Source organism: Trichechus manatus, unplaced genomic scaffold (genome assembly GCF_000243295.1).
Source record: "Trichechus manatus latirostris isolate Lorelei unplaced genomic scaffold, TriManLat1.0 scaffold00069, whole genome shotgun sequence".
Lineage (NCBI taxonomy): Eukaryota > Metazoa > Chordata > Mammalia > Sirenia > Trichechidae > Trichechus > Trichechus manatus.
The window spans coordinates 13,749,104-13,749,560 of NW_004444005.1; the positions used below are offsets into that span (position 1 = coordinate 13,749,104).

Here is a 457-nt window from a genome sequence, read left to right on the forward strand (position 1 = left end):
GGATGGAATGGATGGTGGGTGGGTGGAGGGATGGATGGAGGGATGGATGGTGGATGGGTGGATGGATGGCTGGGGTGGATGGTGGATGGACAGAATGGATGGTGATGAAGGGATGGAATGGATCGGTGCATGAATAGATGGATGGAATGGATGGACGGAATGAATGGATGGAATGGTGGTTGGATGGATGGAGTAGATGGTGGATGGATGGAATGGATGGTGATGGAGGGATGGAATGGATCGGTGCATGAATAAATGGATGGAATGGATGGATGGAATGGTGGTTAGATGGATGGATGGGTGGGTAGGTGGGGGTGCTAGTAAGAGGAGAAAGTAGGGTTAAGATTGTTTTTCAAAGGTGGAAAAATACAGATACATATGAAGACTAGGTTGCAGTATGTGCAGGGAGTGCAGTGTGTGCCGAGGGTGCAGTGTGTGCATAGGGTGCAGTGTGTGC

General features: G+C 50.1%; 1 protein-coding gene across 1 annotated transcript in view; it reads left to right on the top strand.

Annotated features, from left to right (window-relative positions):
- PPP6R2 (protein phosphatase 6 regulatory subunit 2) overlaps nucleotides 1–457 on the top strand; it is a 73,959-nt gene that overhangs the window by 39,746 nt on the left and 33,756 nt on the right. The window lies entirely within an intron of this gene.